General features: G+C 33.9%; 18 non-coding genes across 18 annotated transcripts; all 18 read left to right on the forward strand.

Moving 5' to 3' along the window:
* The first annotated feature begins 479 nt into the window (after nt 1-479).
* On the forward strand, nt 480-552 carry TRNAK-UUU (transfer RNA lysine (anticodon UUU)). Its single transcript has one exon. It is a non-coding gene; the product is annotated as a tRNA-Lys (tRNA).
* Nucleotides 553-1,131: 579 nt separating this feature from the next.
* On the forward strand, nt 1,132-1,204 carry TRNAK-UUU (transfer RNA lysine (anticodon UUU)). Its single transcript has one exon. It is a non-coding gene; the product is annotated as a tRNA-Lys (tRNA).
* A 1,229-nt stretch (nt 1,205-2,433) lies between these two features.
* Nucleotides 2,434-2,506, forward strand: TRNAK-UUU (transfer RNA lysine (anticodon UUU)). The gene has a single exon. It is a non-coding gene; the product is annotated as a tRNA-Lys (tRNA).
* A 1,231-nt stretch (nt 2,507-3,737) lies between these two features.
* On the forward strand, nt 3,738-3,810 carry TRNAK-UUU (transfer RNA lysine (anticodon UUU)). Its single transcript has one exon. It is a non-coding gene; the product is annotated as a tRNA-Lys (tRNA).
* A 577-nt stretch (nt 3,811-4,387) lies between these two features.
* On the forward strand, nt 4,388-4,460 carry TRNAK-UUU (transfer RNA lysine (anticodon UUU)). Its single transcript has one exon. It is a non-coding gene; the product is annotated as a tRNA-Lys (tRNA).
* A 1,885-nt stretch (nt 4,461-6,345) lies between these two features.
* Nucleotides 6,346-6,418, forward strand: TRNAK-UUU (transfer RNA lysine (anticodon UUU)). Its single transcript has one exon. It is a non-coding gene; the product is annotated as a tRNA-Lys (tRNA).
* Nucleotides 6,419-8,301: 1,883 nt separating this feature from the next.
* On the forward strand, nt 8,302-8,374 carry TRNAK-UUU (transfer RNA lysine (anticodon UUU)). The gene has a single exon. It is a non-coding gene; the product is annotated as a tRNA-Lys (tRNA).
* Nucleotides 8,375-9,537: 1,163 nt separating this feature from the next.
* TRNAK-UUU (transfer RNA lysine (anticodon UUU)) lies at nt 9,538-9,610 on the forward strand. Its single transcript has one exon. It is a non-coding gene; the product is annotated as a tRNA-Lys (tRNA).
* A 580-nt stretch (nt 9,611-10,190) lies between these two features.
* Nucleotides 10,191-10,263, forward strand: TRNAK-UUU (transfer RNA lysine (anticodon UUU)). Its single transcript has one exon. It is a non-coding gene; the product is annotated as a tRNA-Lys (tRNA).
* Nucleotides 10,264-11,493: 1,230 nt separating this feature from the next.
* On the forward strand, nt 11,494-11,566 carry TRNAK-UUU (transfer RNA lysine (anticodon UUU)). The gene has a single exon. It is a non-coding gene; the product is annotated as a tRNA-Lys (tRNA).
* A 579-nt stretch (nt 11,567-12,145) lies between these two features.
* On the forward strand, nt 12,146-12,218 carry TRNAK-UUU (transfer RNA lysine (anticodon UUU)). Its single transcript has one exon. It is a non-coding gene; the product is annotated as a tRNA-Lys (tRNA).
* A 1,231-nt stretch (nt 12,219-13,449) lies between these two features.
* TRNAK-UUU (transfer RNA lysine (anticodon UUU)) lies at nt 13,450-13,522 on the forward strand. The gene has a single exon. It is a non-coding gene; the product is annotated as a tRNA-Lys (tRNA).
* A 582-nt stretch (nt 13,523-14,104) lies between these two features.
* TRNAK-UUU (transfer RNA lysine (anticodon UUU)) lies at nt 14,105-14,177 on the forward strand. Its single transcript has one exon. It is a non-coding gene; the product is annotated as a tRNA-Lys (tRNA).
* A 1,230-nt stretch (nt 14,178-15,407) lies between these two features.
* Nucleotides 15,408-15,480, forward strand: TRNAK-UUU (transfer RNA lysine (anticodon UUU)). Its single transcript has one exon. It is a non-coding gene; the product is annotated as a tRNA-Lys (tRNA).
* Nucleotides 15,481-16,060: 580 nt separating this feature from the next.
* TRNAK-UUU (transfer RNA lysine (anticodon UUU)) lies at nt 16,061-16,133 on the forward strand. Its single transcript has one exon. It is a non-coding gene; the product is annotated as a tRNA-Lys (tRNA).
* Nucleotides 16,134-17,363: 1,230 nt separating this feature from the next.
* Nucleotides 17,364-17,436, forward strand: TRNAK-UUU (transfer RNA lysine (anticodon UUU)). The gene has a single exon. It is a non-coding gene; the product is annotated as a tRNA-Lys (tRNA).
* A 579-nt stretch (nt 17,437-18,015) lies between these two features.
* Nucleotides 18,016-18,088, forward strand: TRNAK-UUU (transfer RNA lysine (anticodon UUU)). Its single transcript has one exon. It is a non-coding gene; the product is annotated as a tRNA-Lys (tRNA).
* A 579-nt stretch (nt 18,089-18,667) lies between these two features.
* Nucleotides 18,668-18,740, forward strand: TRNAK-UUU (transfer RNA lysine (anticodon UUU)). The gene has a single exon. It is a non-coding gene; the product is annotated as a tRNA-Lys (tRNA).
* Nucleotides 18,741-19,082: the final 342 nt, after the last annotated feature.

The following is a 19,082-nucleotide window of genomic DNA, read 5'->3' on the forward strand; positions in this document are numbered from 1 at the left end:
CTGATTATGTTCATTATTCAATGGGAAGGTGTACAGATTGGAAAGATTCTTTAGAATATTAAGAATGGACTTTATCACTCTTCAATAGGCACACATTATTGGCATCTAGTAATATAATCATCACAAAGTAGTATCACTACATGTCAGTTCTAAAGACTTTATTTCATCAGGAACTCAAATCCATCCTTCTTTGATAGGCACACAGTGATTAAATTAGACAAGTAATAAATCAAACCTCTTTGACAAAAATAATTGAATGTGATTATTGAAGTGAGGTGATACTTTAAGCATCTAAGGATTTAAATCTTAAACACAGAGGAGACTAAAATATATTTAATCAAGAGACGCTACAAGCCAAGTCTTTCAGTTCCTGATTGCAGTAACACATATATTTTTTCACATTTTTTGTAATTGCACAGCAAATTGTCATGTTTTATATATTTCGAGCAGTTTCCAATACGGCAACTTTAGCACTCAGAGCCTGGATAGCTCAGTCGGTAGAGCATCAGACTTTTAATCTGAGGGTCCAGGGTTCAAGTCCCTGTTCAGGCAAGTGTCTTTTAAACAATGTTTTTTTTGTTTGTGAAATGGACAATTTTGCAGAGTTTAAAATCATCCATTCCTGCAGGCAGCCATCTTTTAATTGTTGATGCGGATTATGTTCATTATTCAATGGGAAGGGGTATAAATTGGAAAGATTCTTTAGAATATTAAGAATGGACTTTATCACTCTTCAATAGGCACACATTATTGGCATCTAGTAATATAATCATCACAAAGTAGTATCGCTACATGTCAGTTCTAAAGACTTTATTTAATCAGGAACTCAAATCCATCCTTCTATGATAGGCACACAGTGATTAAATTAGACAAGTAATAAATTAAACCTCTTTGACAAAAATAATTGAATGTGATTATTGAAGTGAGGTGATACTTAAAGCATCTAAGGATTTACATCTTAAACACAGAGGAAACTAAAATATATTTCATCAAGAGACGCTATAAGCCAAGTCTTTCAGTTCATGATTGCAGTAACACATATATTTTTCCACATTTTTTGTAATTGCACAGTAAATTGTCATGTTTTATATATTTCGAGCAGTTTCCAATATGGCAACTTCAGCACTCAGAACCTGGATAGCTCAGTCGGTAGAGCATCAGACTTTTAATCAGAGGGTCCAGGGTTCAAGTCCCTGTTCAGGCAAGTGTCTTTTAAACAATGGTGTTTTTGTTTGTGAAATGGACAATTTTGCAGAGTTTAAAATCATCCATTCCTGCAGGCAGCCATCTTTTAATTGTTGATGCTGATTATGTTCATTATTCAATGGGAAGGTGTATAGATTGGAAAGATTCTTTAGAATATTAAGAATGGACTTTATCACTCTTCAATAGGCACACATTATTGGCATCTAGTAATATAGTCATCACAAAGTAGTATCACTACATGTCAGTTCTAAAGACTTTGTTTCAACAGGAACTCAAATCCATCCTTCTTTGATAGGCACACAGTGATTAAATTAGACAAGTAATAAATCAAACCTCTTTGACAAAAATAATTGAATGTGATTATTGAAGTGAGGTGATACTTTAAGCATCTAAGGATTTACATCTTAAACACAAAGGAAACTAAAATATATTTCATCAAGAGACCCTACACGCCAAGTCTTTCAGTTCATGATTGCAGTAACACATAAATTTTTCCACATTTTTTGTAATTACACAGCAAATTGTCATGTTTTATATATTTCGAGCAGTTTCCAATATAGCACCTTCAGCACTCAGAGCCTAGATAACTCAGTCGGTAGAGCATCAGACTTTTAATCTGAGGGTCCAGGGTTCAAGTCCCTGTTCAAGCGAGTGTCTTTTAAACAATGGTGTTTTTGTTTGTGAAATGGACAATTTTGCAGTTTAAAATCATCCATTCCTGCAGCTAGCCATCTTTTAATTATTGATGCTGATTATGTTCATTATTCAATGGGAAGGTGTACAGATTGGAAAGATTCTTTAGAATATTAAGAATGGACTTTATCACTCTTCAATAGGCACACATTATTGGCATCTAGTAATATAATCATCACAAAGTAGTATCACTACATGTCAGTTCTAAAGACTTTATTTCATCAGGAACTCAAATCCATCCTTCTTTGATAGGCACACAGTGATTAAATTAGACAAGTAATAAATCAAACCTCTTTGACAAAAATAATTGAATGTGATTATTGAAGTGAGGTGATACTTTAAGCATCTAAGGATTTAAATCTTAAACACAGAGGAGACTAAAATATATTTAATCAAGAGACACTACAAGCCAAGTCTTTCAGTTCCTGATTGCAGTAACACATATATTTTTTCACATTTTTTGTAATTGCACAGCAAATTGTCATGTTTTATATATTTCGAGCAGTTTCCAATATGGCGACTTCAGCACTCAGAGCCTGGATAGCTCAGTCGGTAGAGCATCAGACTTTTAATCTGAGGGTCCAGGGTTCAAGTCCCTGTTCAGGCGAGTGTCTTTTAAACAATGGTTTTTTTGTTTGTGAAATGGACAATTTTGCAGAGTTTAAAATCATCCATTCCTGCAGGCAGCCATCTTTTAATTGTTGATGCGGATTATTTTCATTATTCAATGGGAAGGGGTATAGATTGGAAAGATTCTTTAGAATATTAAGACTGGACTTTATCACTCTTCAATAGGCACACATTATTGGCATCTAGTAATATAATCATCACAAAGTAGTATCGCTACATGTCAGTTCTAAAGACTTTATTTCATCAGGAACTCAAATCCATCCTTCTATGATAGGCACACAGTGATTAAATTAGACAAGTAATAAATCAAACCTCTTTGACAAAAATAATTGAATGTGATTATTGAAGTGAGGTGATACTTAAAGCATCTAAGGATTTACATCTTAAACACAGAGGAAACTAAAATATATTTCATCAAGAGACGCTACAAGCCAAGTCTTTCAGTTCATGATTGCAGTAACACATATATTTTTCCACATTTTTTGTAATTGCACAGTAAATTGTCATGTTTTATATATTTCGAGCAGTTTCCAATATGGCAACTTCAGCACTCAGAACCTGGATAGCTCAGTTGGTAGAGCATCAAACTTTTAATCAGAGGGTCCAGGGTTCAAGTCCCTGTTCAGGCAAGTGTCTTTTAAACAATGGTGTTTTTGTTTGTGAAATGGACAATTTTGCAGAGTTTAAAATCATCCATTCCTGCAGGCAGCCATCTTTTAATTGTTGATGCTTATTATGTTCATTATTCAATGGGAAGGTGTATAGATTGGAGAGATTCTTTAGAATATTAAGAATGGACTTTATCACTCTTCAATAGGCACATATTATTGGCATCTAGTAATATAGTCATCACAAAGTAGTATCACTACATGTCAGTTCTAAAAACTTTGTTTCATCAGGAACTCAAATCCATCCTTCTTTGATAGGCACACAGTGATTAAATTAGACAAGTAATAAATCAAACCTCTTTGACAAAAATAATTGAATGTGATTATTGAAGTGAGGTGATACTTAAAGCATCTAAGGATTTACATCTTAAACACAGAGGAAACTAAAATATATTTCATCAAGAGACCCTACAAGCCAAGTCTTTCAGTTCATGATTGCAGTAACACATATATTTTTCCACATTTTTTGCAATTGCACAGCAAATTGTCATGTTTTATATATTTCGAGCAGTTTCCAATATGGCAACTTCAGTGCTCAGATCCTGGATAGCTCAGTCGGTAGAGCATCAGACTTTTAATCTGAGGGTCCAGGGTTCAAGTCCCTGTTCAGGCGAGTGTCTTTTAAACAATGGTGTTTTTGTTTGTGAAATGGACAATTTTGCAGAGTTTAAAATCATCCATTCCTGCAGGCAGCCATCTTTTAATTGTTGATGCTGATTATGTTCATTATTCAATGGGAAGGTGTATAGATTGGAAAGATTCTTTAGAATATTAAGAATGGACTTTATCACTCTTCAATAGGCACACATTATTGGCATCTAGTAATATAGTCATCACAAAGTAGTATCACTACATGTCAGTTCTAAAGACTTTGTTTCAACAGGAACTCAAATCCATCCTTCTTTGATAGGCACACAGTGATTAAATTAGACAAGTAATAAATCAAACCTCTTTGACAAAAATAATTGAATGTGATTATTGAAGTGAGGTGATACTTTAAGCATCTAAGGATTTACATCTTAAACACAGAGTAAACTAAAATATATTTCATCAAGAGACCCTACAAGCCAAGTCTTTCAGTTCATGATTGCAGTAACATATATTTTTCCACATTTTTTGTAATTGCACAGCAAATTGTCATGTTTTATATATTTCGAGCAGTTTCCAATATGGCAACTTCAGCACTCAGAGCCTGGATAGCTCAGTCGGTAGAGCATCAGACTTTTAATCTGAGGGTCCAGGGTTCAAGTCCCTGTTCAGGCGAGTGTCTTTTAAACAATGTTTTTTTTTGTTTGTGAAATGGACAATTTTGCAGAGTTTAAAATCATCCATTCCTGCAGGCAGCCATCTTTTAATTGTTGATGCGGATTATGTTCATTATTCAATGGGAAGGGGTATAAATTGGAAAGATTCTTTAGAATATTAAGAATGGACTTTATCACTCTTCAATAGGCACACATTATTGGCATCTAGTAATATAATCATCACAAAGTAGTATCGCTACATGTCAGTTCTAAAGACTTTATTTAATCAGGAACTCAAATCCATCCTTCTATGATAGGCACACAGTGATTAAATTAGACAAGTAATAAATCAAACCTCTTTGACAAAAATAATTGAATGTGATTATTGAAGTGAGGTGATACTTAAAGCATCTAAGGATTTACATCTTAAACACAGAGGAAACTAAAATATATTTCATCAAGAGACGCTACAAGCCAAGTCTTTCAGTTCATGATTGCAGTAACACATATATTTTTCCACATTTTTTGTAATTGCACAGTAAATTGTCATGTTTTATATATTTCGAGCAGTTTCCAATATGGCAACTTCAGCACTCAGAACCTTGATAGCTCAGTCGGTAGAGCATCAGACTTTTAATCAGAGGGTCCAGGGTTCAAGTCCCTGTTCATGCAAGTGTCTTTTATACAATGGTGTTTTTGTTTGTGAAATGGACAATTTTGCAGAGTTTAAAATCATCCATTCCTGCAGGCAGCCATCTTTTAATTGTTGATGCTGATTATGTTCTTTATTCAATGGGAAGGGGTATAGATTGGAAAGATTCTTTAGAATATTAAGAATGGACTTTATCACTCTTCAATAGGCACACATTATTGGCATCTAGTAATATAATCATCACAAAGTAGTATCGCTACATGTCAGTTCAAAAGACTTTATTTCATCAGGAACTCAAATCCATCCTTCTTTGATAGGCACACAGTGATTAAATTAGACAAGTAATAAATCAAACCTCTTTGACAAAAAATAATTGAATGTGATTATTGAAGTGAGGTGATACTTTAAGCATCTAAGGATTTACATCTTAAACACAGAGGAAACTAAAATATATTTCATTAAGAGACCCTACAAACCAAGTCTTTCAGTTCATGATTGCAGTAACACATATATTTTTCCACATTTTTTGTAATTGCACAGCAAATTGTCATGTTTTATATATTTCGAGCAGTTTCCAATATGGCAACGTCAGCTCTCAGAGCCTGGATAGCTCAGTCGGTAGAACATCAGACTTTTAATCTGAGGGTCCAGGGTTCAAGTCCCTGTTCAGGGGAGTGTCTTTTAAACAATGGTGTTTTTGTTTGTGAAACGGACAATTTTGCAGAGTTTAAAATCATCCATTCCTGCAGGCAGCCATCTTTTAATTGTTGATGCTGATTATGTTCATTATTCAATGGGAAGGTGTATAGATTGGAAAGATTCTGTAGAATATTAAGAATGGACTTTATCACTCTTCAATAGGCACACATTATTGGCATCTAGTAATATAATCATCACAAAGTAGTATCGCTACATGTCAGTTCTAAAGACTTTATTTCATCAGGAACTCAAATCCATCCTTCTTTGATAGGCACACAGTGATTAAATTAGACAAGTAATAAATCAAACCTCTTTGACAAAAATAATTGAATGTGATTATTGAAGTAAGGTGATACTTAACGAATCTAAGGATTTACATCTTAAACACAGAGGAAACTAAAATATATTTCATTAAGAGACCCTACAAACCAAGTCTTTCAGTTCATTATTGCAGTAACACATATATTTTTCCACATTTTTTGTAATTACACAGCAAATTGTCATGTTTTATATATTTCGAGCAGTTTCCAATATGGCAACTTCAGTGCTTAGAGCCTGGATAGCTCAGTCGGTAGAGCATCAGACTTTTAATCTGAGGGTCCAGGGTTCAAGTCCCTGTTCAGGCGAGTGTGTTTTAAACAATGGTGTTTTTGTTTGTGAAATTGACAATTTTGCAGAGTTTAAATCATCCATTCCTGCAGGCAGCCATCTTTTAATTGTTGATGCTGATTATGTTCATTATTCTATCGGAAGGGGTATAGGTTGGAAAGATTCTTTAGAATATTAAGAATGGACTTTATCACTTTTCAATAGGCACACATTATTGACATCTAGTAATATAGTCATCACAAAGTAGTATCGCTACATGTCAGTTCTAAAGACTTTATTTCATCAGGAACTCAATTCCATCCTTCTTTGATAGGCACACATTGATTAAATTAGACAAGTAATAAATCAAACCTCTTTGACAAAAAATAATTGAATGTGATTATTGAAGTGAGGTGATACTTTAAGCATCTAAGGATTTACATCTTAAACACAGAGGAAACTAAAATATATTTCATTAAGAGACCCTACAAACCAAGTCTTTCAGTTCATGATTGCAGTAACACATATATTTTTCCACATTTTTTGTAATTGCACAGCAAATTGTCATGTTTTATATATTTCGAGCAGTTTCCAATATGGCAACGTCAGCTCTCAGAGCCTGGATAGCTCAGTCGGTAGAACATCAGACTTTTAATCTGAGGGTCCAGGGTTCAAGTCCCTGTTCAGGGGAGTGTCTTTTAAACAATGGTGTTTTTGTTTGTGAAACGGACAATTTTGCAGAGTTTAAAATCATCCATTCCTGCAGGCAGCCATCTTTTAATTGTTGATGCTGATTATGTTCATTATTCAATGGGAAGGTGTATAGATTGGAAAGATTCTGTAGAATATTAAGAATGGACTTTATCACTCTTCAATAGGCACACATTATTGGCATCTAGTAATATAATCATCACAAAGTAGTATCGCTACATGTCAGTTCTAAAGACTTTATTTCATCAGGAACTCAATTCCATCCTTCTTTGATAGGCACACATTGATTAAATTAGACAAGTAATAAATCAAACCTCTTTGACAAAAATAATTGAATGTGATTATTGAAGTGAGGTGATACTTAAAGCATCTAAGGATTTACATCTTAAACACAGAGGAAACTAAAATATATTTCATCAAGAGACCCTACAAGCCAAGTCTTTCAGTTCATGATTGAAGTAACACATATATTTTTCCACATTTTTTGCAATTGCACAGCAAATTGTCATGTTTTATATATTTCAAGCAGTTTCCAATATGGCAACTACAGCACTCAGAGCCTGGATAGCTCAGTCTGTAGAGTATCAGACTTTTAATCTGAGGGTCCAGGGTTCAAGTCCCTGTCCACGCGAGTGTCTTTTAAACAATGGTGTTTTTGTTTGTGAAATGGACAATTTTGCAGAGTTTAAAATCATCCATTCCTGCAGGCAGCCATCTTTTAATTGTTGATGCTGATTATGTTCTTTATTCAATGGGAATGGGTATAGATTGGAAAGATTCTTTAGAATATTAAGAATGGACTTTATCACTCTTCAATAGGCACACATTATTGGCATCTAGTAATATAATCATCACAAAGTAGTATCGCTACATGTCAGTTCAAAAGACTTTATTTTATCAGGAACTCAAATCCATCCTTCTTTGATAGGCACACATTGATTAAATTAGACAAGTAATAAATCAAACCTCTTTGACAAAAATAATTGAATGTGATTATTGAAGTGAGATGATACTTAAAACATCTAAGGATTTACATCTTAAACACACAGTAAACTAAAATATATTTCATCAAGAGACCCTACAAACCAAGTCTTTCAGTTCATGATTGCAGTAACACATATATTTTTCCACATTTTTTGTAATTGCACAGTAAATTGTCATGTTTTAAATATTTCGAGCAGTTTCCAATATGGCAACTTCAGCACTCAGAGCCTGGATAGCTCAGTCGGTAGACCATCAGACTTTTAATCTGAGGGTCCAGGGTTCAAGTCCCTGTTCAGGCGAGTGTCTTTTAAACAATGGTGTTTTTGTTTGTGAAATTGACAATTTTGCAGAGTTTAAATCATCTATTCCTGCAGGCAGCCATCTTTTAATTGTTGATGCTGATTATGTTCATTATTCAATGGGAAGGTGTATAGATTGGAAAGATTCTTTAGAATATTAAGAATGGACTTTATCACTCTTCAATAGGTACACATTATTGGCATCTAGTAATATAGTCATCACAAAGTAGTATCACTACTTGTCAGTTCTAAAGACTTTGTTTCATCAGGAACTCAAATCCATCCTTCTTTGATAGGCACACAGTGATTAAATTAGACAAGTAATAAATCAAACCTCTTTGACAAAAATAATTGAATGTGATTATTGAAGTGGGGTGATACTTTAAGCATCTAAGGATTTACATCTTAAACACAGAGTAAACTAAAATATATTTCATCGAGACGCTACAAGCCAAGTCTTTTAGTTTATGATTGCGGTAACACATATATTTTTCCACATTTTTTGTAATTGCACAGCAAATTGTCATGTTTTATATATTTTGAGCAGTTTCCAATATGGCAACTTCAGCTCTCAGGTTCAGGCGAGTGTCTTTTAAATAATATTTTTTTTGTTTGTGAAATGGACAATTTTGCAGAGTTTAAAATCATCCATTCCTGCAGGCAGCCATCTTTTAATTGTTGATGCGGATTATTTTCATTATTCAAAGGGAAGGGGTATAGATTGGAAAGATTCTTTAGAATATTAAGAATGGACTTTATCACTCTTCAATAGGCACACATTATTGGCATCTAGTAATATAATTATCACAAAGTAGTATCGCTACATGTCAGTTCTAAAGACTTTATTTCATCAGGAACTCAAATCCATACTTCTTTGATAGGCACACAGTGATTAAATTAGACAAGTAATAAATCAAACCTCTTTGACAAAAATAATTGAATGTGATTATTGAAGTGAGGTGATACTTTAAGCATCTAAGGATTTACATCTTAAACACAGAGGAAACTAAAATATATTTCATCAAGAGACCCTACAAGCCAAGTCTTTCAGTTCATGATTGCAGTAACACATATATTTTTCCACATTTTTTGTAATTGCACAGCAAATTGTCATGTTTTATATATTTCGAGCAGTTTCCAATATGGCAACTTCAGTGCTCAGAGCCAGGATAGCTCAGTCGGAAGAGCATCAGACTTTTAATCTGAGGGTCCAGGGTTCAAGTCCCTGTTCAGGCAAGTGTCTTTTAAATTATGTTTTTTTTTTGTTTGTGAAATGGACAATTTTGCAGAGTTTAAAATCATCCATTCCTGCAGGCAGCCATCTTTTAATTGTTGATGCTGATTATGTTCTTTATTCAATGGGAAGGGGTATAGATTGGAAAGATTCTTTAGAATATTAAGAATGGACTTTATCACTCTTCAATAGGCACACATTATTGGCATCTAGTAATATAATCATCACAAAGTAGTATCGCTACATGTCAGTTCTAAAGACTTTATTTCATCAGGAACTCAAATCCATCCTTCTTTGATAGGCACACAGTGATTAAATTAGACAAGTAATAAATCAAACCTCTTTGACAAAAATAATTGAATGTGATTATTGAAGTGAGGTGATACTTAAAGCATCTAAGGATTTACATCTTAAACACAGAGGAAACTAAAATATATTTCATCAAGAGACGCTACAAGCCAAGTCTTCCAGTTCATGATTGCAGTAACACATATATTTTCCACATTTTTTGTAATTACACAGCAAATTGTCATGTTTTATATATTTCGAGCAGTTTCCAATATGGCAACTTCAGTGCTCAGAGCCTGGATAGCTCAGTCGGTAGAGCATCAGACTTTTAATCTGAGGGTCCAGGGTTCAAGTCCCTGTTCGGGCGAGTGTCTTTTAAACAATGGTGTTTTTGTTTGTGAAATGGACAATTTTGCAGAGTTTAAAATCATCCATTCCTGCAGGCAGCCATCTTTTAATTGTTGATGCTGATTATGTTCATTATTCAATGGGAAGGTGTACAGATTGGAAAGATTCTTTAGAATATTAAGAATGGACTTGATCTCTCTTCAATAGACACACATTATTGGCATCTAGTAATATAATCATCACAAAGTAGTATCACTACATGTCAGTTCTAAAGACTTTATTTCATCAGGAACTCAAATCCATCCTTCTTTGATAGGCACACAGTGATTAAATTAGACAAGTAATAAATCAAACCTCTTTGACAAAAATAATTGAATGTGATTATTGAAGTGAGATGATACTTAAAACATCTAAGGATTTACATCTTAAACACAGAGGAAACTAAAATATATTTCATCAAGAGACCCTACAAGCCAAGTCTTTCAGTTCATGATTGCAGTAACACATATATTTTTCCACATTTTTTGTAATTGCACAGTAAATTGTCATGTTTTATATATTTCGAGCAGTTTCCAATATGGCAACTTCAGCACTCAGAACCTTGATAGCTCAGTCGGTAGAGCATCAGACTTTTAATCAGAGGGTCCAGGGTTCAAGTCCCTGTTCATGCAAGTGTCTTTTATACAATGGTGTTTTTGTTTGTGAAATGGACAATTTTGCAGAGTTTAAAATCATCCATTCCTGCAGGCAGCCATCTTTTAATTGTTGATGCTGATTATGTTCATTATTCAATGGGAAGGGGTATAGGTTGGAAAGATTCTTTAGAATATTAAGAATGGACTTTATCACTCTTAAATAGGCACACATTATTGGCATCTAGTAATATAGTCATCACAAAGTAGTATCACTACATGTCAGTTCTAAAAACTTTGTTTCATCAGGACTCGAATCCATCCTTCTTTGATAGGCACACAGTGATTAAATTAGACAAGTAATAAATCAAACCTCTTTGACAAAAATAATTGAATGTGATTATTGAAGTGAGGTGATACTTAAAGCATCTAAGGATTTACATCTTAAACACAGAGGAAACTAAAATATATTTCATCAAGAGACCCTACAAGCCAAGTCTTTCAGTTCATGATTGCAGTATCACATATATTTTTCCACATTTTTTGCAATTGCACAGCAAATTGTCATGTTTTATATATTTCGCGCAGTTTCCAATACGGCAACTTCAGCACTCAGATCCTGGATAGCTCAGTCGGTAGAGCATCAGACTTTTAATCTGAGGGTCCAGGGTTCAAGTCCCTGTTCAGGCGAGTGTCTTTTAAACAATGGTGTTTTTGTTTGTGAAACGGACAATTTTGCAGAGTTTAAAATCATCCATTCCTGCAGGCAGCCATCTTTTAATTGTTGATGCTGATTATGTTCATTATTCAATGGGAAGGTGTATAGATTGGAAAGATTCTTTAGAATATTAAGAATGGACTTTATCACTCTTCAATAGGCACACATTATTGGCATCTAGTAATATAGTCATCACAAAGTAGTATCACTACATGTCAGTTCTAAAGACTTTGTTTCAACAGGAACTCAAATCCATCCTTCTTTGATAGGCACACAGTGATTAAATTAGACAAGTAATAAATCAAACCTCTTTGACAAAAATAATTGAATGTGATTATTGAAGTGAGGTGATACTTTAAGCATCTAAGGATTTACATCTTAAACACAAAGGAAACTAAAATATATTTCATCAAGAGACCCTACACGCCAAGTCTTTCAGTTCATGATTGCAGTAACACATAAATTTTTCCACATTTTTTGTAATTACACAGCAAATTGTCATGTTTTATATATTTCGAGCAGTTTCCAATATGGCACCTTCAGCACTCAGAGCCTGGATAGCTCAGTCGGTAGAGCATCAGACTTTTAATCTGAGGGTCCAGGGTTCAAGTCCCTGTTCAGGTGAGTGTCTTTTAAACAATGGTGTTTTTGTTTGTGAAATGGACAATTTTGCAGAGTTTAAAATCATCCATTCCTGCAGGCAGCCATCTTTTAATTGTTGATGCTGATTATGTTCATTATTCAATGGGAAGGTGTATAGATTGGAAAGATTCTGTAGAATATTAAGAATGGACTTTATCACTTTTCAATAGGCACACATTATTGGCATCTAGTAATATAATCATCACAAAGTAGTATCGCTACATGTCAGTTCTAAAGACTTTATTTCATCAGGAACTCAATTCCATCCTTCTTTGATAGGCACACATTGATTAAATTAGACAAGTAATAAATCAAACCTCTTTGACAAAAATAATTGAATGTGATTATTGAAGTGAGGTGATACTTAAAGCATCTAAGGATTTACATCTTAAACACAGAGGAAACTAAAATATATTTCATCAAGAGACCCTACAAGCCAAGTCTTTCAGTTCATGATTGAAGTAACACATATATTTTTCCACATTTTCTGCAATTGCACAGCAAATTGTCATGTTTTATATATTTCAAGCAGTTTCCAATATGGCAACTACAGCACTCAGAGCCTGGATAGCTCAGTCTGTAGAGTATCAGACTTTTAATCTGAGGGTCCAGGGTTCAAGTCCCTGTCCACGCGAGTGTCTTTTAAACAATGGTGTTTTTGTTTGTGAAATGGACAATTTTGCAGAGTTTAAAATCATCCATTCCTGCAGGCAGCCATCTTTTAATTGTTGATGCTGATTATGTTCTTTATTCAATGGGAATGGGTATAGATTGGAAAGATTCTTTAGAATATTAAGAATGGACTTTATCACTCTTCAATAGGCACACATTATTGGCATCTAGTAATATAATCATCACAAAGTAGTATCGCTACATGTCAGTTCAAAAGACTTTATTTTATCAGGAACTCAAATCCATCCTTCTTTGATAGGCACACATTGATTAAATTAGACAAGTAATAAATCAAACCTCTTTGACAAAAATAATTGAATGTGATTATTGAAGTGAGATGATACTTAAAACATCTAAGGATTTACATCTTAAACACAGAGTAAACTAAAATATATTTCATCAAGAGACCCTACAAGCCAAGTCTTTCAGTTCATGATTGCAGTAACACATATATTTTTCCAAATTTTTTGTAATTGCACAGCAAATTGTCATGTTTTATATATTTCGAGCAGTTTCCAATATGGCAACTTCAGCACTCAGAGCCTGGGTAGCTCAGTCGGTAGAGCATCAGACTTTTAATCTGAGGGTCCAGGGTTCAAGTCCCTGTTCAGGTGAGTGTCTTTTAAATAATGTTTTTTTTTTTGTTTGTGAAATGGACAATTTTGCAGAGTTTAAAATCATCCATTCCTGCAGGCAGCCATCTTTTAATTGTTGATGCTGATTATGTTCTTTATTCAATGGGAAGGGGTATAGATTGGAAAGATTCTTTAGAATATTAAGAATGGACTTTATCACTCTTCAATAGGCACACATTATTGGCATCTAGTAATATAATCATCACAAAGTAGTATCGCTACATGTCAGTTCAAAAGACTTTATTTCATCAGGAACTTAAATCCATCCTTCTTTGATAGGCACACAGTGATTAAATTAGACAAGTAATAAATCAAACCTCTTTGACAAAAATAACTGAATGTGATTATTGAAGTGAGGTGATACTTTAAGCATCTAAGGATTTACATCTTAAACACAGAGGAAACTAAAATATATTTCATTAAGAGACCCTACAAACCAAGTCTTTCAGTTCATGATTGCAGTAACACATATATTTTTCCACATTTTTTGTAATTGCACAGTAAATTGTCATGTTTTAAATATTTCGAGCAGTTTCCAATATGGCAACTTCAGCACTCAGAGCCTGGATAGCTCAGTCGGTAGACCATCAGACTTTTAATCTGAGGGTCCAGGGTTCAAGTCCCTGTTCAGGCGAGTGTCTTTTAAACAATGGTGTTTTTGTTTGTGAAATGGACAATTTTGCAGAGTTTAAATCATCTATTCCTGCAGGCAGCCATCTTTTAATTGTTGATGCTGATTATGTTCATTATTCAATGGGAAGGTGTATAGATTGGAAAGATTCTTTAGAATATTAAGAATGGACTTTATCACTCTTCAATAGGCACACATTATTGGCATCTAGTAATATAGTCATCACAAAGTAGTATCACTACTTGTCAGTTCTAAAGACTTTGTTTCATCAGGAACTCAAATCCATCCTTCTTTGATAGGCACACAGTGATTAAATTAGACAAGTAATAAATCAAACCTCTTTGACAAAAATAATTGAATGTGATTATTGAAGTGGGGTGATACTTTAAGCATCTAAGGATTTACATCTTAAACACAGAGTAAACTAAAATATATTTCATCAAGAGACGCTACAAGCCAAGTCTTTTAGTTTATGATTGCGGTAACACATATATTTTTCCACATTTTTTGTAATTGCACAGCAAATTGTCATGTTTTATATATTTTGAGCAGTTTCCAATATGGCAACTTCAGCTCTCAGAGCCTGGATAGCTCAGTCATTAGAGCATCAGATTTTTAATCTGAGGGTCCACGGTTCAAGTCCCTGTTCAGGCGAGTGTCTTTTAAATAATATTTTTTTTGTTTGTGAAATGGACAATTTTGCAGAGTTTAAAATCATCCATTCCTGCAGGCAGCCATCTTTTAATTGTTGATGCGGATTATTTTCATTATTCAATGGGAAGGGGTATAGATTGGAAAGATTCTTTAGAATATTAAGAATGGACTTTATCACTCTTCAATAGGCACACATTATTGGCATCTAGTAATATAATTATCACAAAGTAGTATCGCTACATGTCAGTTCTAAAGACTTTATTTCATCAGGAACTCAAATCCATACTTCTTTGATAGGCACACAGTGATTAAATTAGACAAGTAATAAATCAAACCTCTTTGACAAAAATAATTGAATGTGATTATTGAAGTGAGGTGATACTTTAAGCATCTAAGGATTTACATCTTAAACACAGAGGAAACTAAAATATATTTCATCAAGAGACCCTACAAGCCAAGTCTTTCAGTTCATGATTGCAGTAACACATATATTTTTCCACATTTTTTGTAATTGCACAGCAAATTGTCATGTTTTATATATTTCGAGCAGTTTCCAATATGGCAACTTCAGTGCTCAGAGCCAGGATAGCTCAGTCGGAAGAGCATCAGACTTTTAATCTGAGGGTCCAGGGTTCAAGTCCCTGTTCAGGCAAGTGTCTTTTAAATTATGTTTTTTTTTTGTTTGTGAAATGGACAATTTTGCAGAGTTTAAAATCATCCATTCCTGCAGGCAGCCATCTTTTAATTGTTGATGCTGATTATGTTCTTTATTCAATGGGAAGGGGTATAGATTGGAAAGATTCTTTAGAATATTAAGAATGGACTTTATCACTCTTCAATAGGCACACATTATTGGCATCTAGTAATATAATCATCACAAAGTAGTATCGCTACATGTCAGTTCTAAAGACTTTATTTCATCAGGAACTCAAATCCATCCTTCTTTGATAGGCACACAGTGATTAAATTAGACAAGTAATAAATCAAACCTCTTTGACAAAAATAATTGAATGTGATTATTGAAGTGAGGTGATACTTAAAGCATCTAAGGATTTACATCTTAAACACAGAGGAAACTAAAATATATTTCATCAAGAGACGCTACAAGCCAAGTCTTCCAGTTCATGATTGCAGTAACACATATATTTTCCACATTTTTTGTAATTACACAGCAAATTGTCATGTTTTATATATTTCGAGCAGTTTCCAATATGGCAACTTCAGTGCTCAGAGCCTGGATAGCTCAGTCGGTAGAGCATCAGACTTTTAATCTGAGGGTCCAGGGTTCAAGTCCCTGTTCAGGCGAGTGTCTTTTAAACAATGGTGTTTTTGTTTGTGAAATGGACAATTTTGCAGAGTTTAAAATCATCCATTCCTGCAGGCAGCCATCTTTTAATTGTTGATGCTGATTATGTTCATTATTCAATGGGAAGGTGTACAGATTGGAAAGATTCTTTAGAATATTAAGAATGGACTTGATCTCTCTTCAATAGACACACATTATTGGCATCTAGTAATATAATCATCACAAAGTAGTATCACTACATGTCAGTTCTAAAGACTTTATTTCATCAGGAACTCAAATCCATCCTTCTTTGATAGGCACACAGTGATTAAATTAGACAAGTAATAAATCAAACCTCTTTGACAAAAATAATTGAATGTGATTATTGAAGTGAGATGATACTTAAAACATCTAAGGATTTACATCTTAAACACAGAGGAAACTAAAATATATTTCATCAAGAGACCGTACAAGCCAAGTCTTTCAGTTCATGATTGCAGTAACACATATATTTTTCCACATTTTTTGTAATTGCACAGTAAATTGTCATGTTTTATATATTTCGAGCAGTTTCCAATATGGCAACTTCAGCGCTCAGAACCTTGATAGCTCAGTCGGTAGAGCATCAGACTTTTAATCAGAGGGTCCAGGGTTCAAGTCCCTGTTCATGCAAGTGTCTTTTATACAATGGTGTTTTTGTTTGTGAAATGGACAATTTTGCAGAGTTTAAAATCATCCATTCCTGCAGGCAGCCATCTTTTAATTGTTGATGCTGATTATGTTCATTATTCAATGGGAAGGGGTATAGGTTGGAAAGATTCTTTAGAATATTAAGAATGGACTTTATCACTCTTAAATAGGCACACATTATTGGCATCTAGTAATATAGTCATCACAAAGTAGTATCACTACATGTCAGTTCTAAAAACTTTGTTTCATCAGGACTCGAATCCATCCTTCTTTGATAGGCACACAGTAATTAAATTAGACAAGTAATAAATCAAACCTCTTTGACAAAAATAATTGAATGTGATTATTGAAGTGAGGTGATACTTAAAGCATCTAAGGATTTACATCTTAAACACAGAGGAAACTAAAATATATTTCATCAAGAGACCCTACAAGCCAAGTCTTTCAGTTCATGATTGCAGTAACACATATATTTTTCCACATTTTTTGCAATTGCACAGCAAATTGTCATGTTTTATATATTTCGCGCAGTTTCCAATACGGCAACTTCAGCACTCAGATCCTGGATAGCTCAGTCGGTAGAGCATCAGACTTTTAATCTGAGGGTCCAGGGTTCAAGTCCCTGTTCAGGCGAGTGTCTTTTAAACAATGGTGTTTTTGTTTGTGAAATGGACAATTTTGCAGAGTTTAAAATCATCCATTCCTGCAGGCAGCCATCTTTTAATTGTTGATGCTGATTATGTTCATTATTCAATGGGAAGGTGTATAGATTGGAAAGATTCTTTAGAATATTAAGAATGGACTTTATCACTCTTCAATAGGCACACATTATTGGCATCTAGTAATATAGTCATCACAAAGTAGTATCACTACATGTCAGTTCTAAAGACTTTGTTTCAACAGGAACACAAATCCATCCTTCTTTGATAGGCACACAGTGATTAAATTAGACAAGTAATAAATCAAACCTCTTTGACAAAAATAATTGAATGTGATTATTGAAGTGAGGTGATACTTTAAGCATCTAAGGATTTACATCTTAAACACAAAGGAAACTAAAATATATTTCATCAAGAGACCCTACACGCCAAGTCTTTCAGTTCATGATTGCAGTAACACATAAATTTTTCCACATTTTTTGTAATTACACAGCAAATTGTCATGTTTTATATATTTCGAGCAGTTTCCAATATGGCACCTTCAGCACTCAGAGCCTGGATAGCTCAGTCGGTAGAGCATCAGACTTTTAATCTGAGGGTCCAGGGTTCAAGTCCCTGTTCAGGTGAGTGTCTTTTAAACAATGGTGTTTTTGTTTGTGAAATGGACAATTTTGCAGAGTTTAAAATCATCCATTCCTGCAGCTAGCCATCTTTTAATTGTTGATGCTGATTATGTTCATTATTCAATGGGAAGGTGTACAGATTGGAAAGATTCTTTAGAATATTAAGAATGGACTTTATCACTCTTCAATAGGCACACATTATTGGCATCTAGTAATATAATCATCACAAAGTAGTATCACTACATGTCAGTTCTAAAGACTTTATTTCATCAGGAACTCAAATCCATCCTTCTTTGATAGGCACACAGTGATTAAATTAGACAAGTAATAAATCAAACCTCTTTGACAAAAATAATTGAATGTGATTATTGAAGTGAGGTGATACTTTAAGCATCTAAGGATTTAAATCTTAAACACAGAGGAGACTAAAATATATTTAATCAAGAGACGCTACAAGCCAAGTCTTTCAGTTCCTGATTGCAGTAACACATATATTTTTTCACATTTTTTGTAATTGCACAGCAAATTGTCATGTTTTATATATTTCGAGCAGTTTCCAATACGGCAACTTTAGCACTCAGAGCCTGGATAGCTCAGTCGGTAGAGCATCAGACTTTTAATCTGAGGGTCCAGGGTTCAAGTCCCTGTTCAGGCAAGTGTCTTTTAAACAATGTTTTTTTTGTTTGTGAAATGGACAATTTTGCAGAGTTTAAAATCATCCATTCCTGCAGGCAGCCATCTTTTAATTGTTGATGCGGATTATGTTCATTATTCAATGGGAAGGGGTATAAATTGGAAAGATTCTTTAGAATATTAAGAATGGACTTTATCACTCTTCAATAGGCACACATTATTGGCATCTAGTAATATAATCATCACAAAGTAGTATCGCTACATGTCAGTTCTAAAGACTTTATTTAATCAGGAACTCAAATCCATCCTTCTATGATAGGCACACAGTGATTAAATTAGACAAGTAATAAATTAAACCTCTTTG

This window comes from Pseudophryne corroboree, chromosome 1 (assembly GCF_028390025.1).
Source record: "Pseudophryne corroboree isolate aPseCor3 chromosome 1, aPseCor3.hap2, whole genome shotgun sequence".
NCBI lineage: Eukaryota > Metazoa > Chordata > Amphibia > Anura > Myobatrachidae > Pseudophryne > Pseudophryne corroboree.